This window comes from Alligator sinensis, unplaced genomic scaffold (genome assembly GCF_000455745.1).
Source record: "Alligator sinensis unplaced genomic scaffold, ASM45574v1 scaffold800_1, whole genome shotgun sequence".
NCBI classification, from domain to species: domain Eukaryota; kingdom Metazoa; phylum Chordata; order Crocodylia; family Alligatoridae; genus Alligator; species Alligator sinensis.
The window spans coordinates 263,280-263,714 of NW_005842655.1; positions in this window are offsets into that span (position 1 = coordinate 263,280).

The window sequence follows — 435 nt, forward strand, 5'->3', positions numbered from 1 at the left end:
CAACCTGTGAGAGGATGCCTGCAAAATTAAATCCAAGCTCCCCAGCGACATGTGGGTAACAGAAATGGTGGCTCCGTAGCCAATTGTCCAGGGCCATAGAAGCCCCCTTTCTGACCTTGGGGAGGTGAGGAAGGGGATGCCACGTTAGGCTTTTCTCTTCCTCACCTGTAGTAGCTGGACAACTCTAGGAAGATGAGCAGTGATGTCTGACTGCCTCATTTTGAGCACCTGTGAATCTCCAAGCACTGGCACATGCCAGTCAATTCAATGCACATGCAGCCTGTGTCATTGTGATGCTCCAGTGATCCATGGCAGCTACTATTCAGCATACAGAAAAAGGCAGTGAACAGGCTACCAGCCCCTGAGTGCTGAGTTGCATGTTGGATCATGTGCTGACTGTAACGGATCGAATGAGGCATTCCTTCTCCCGGGTGT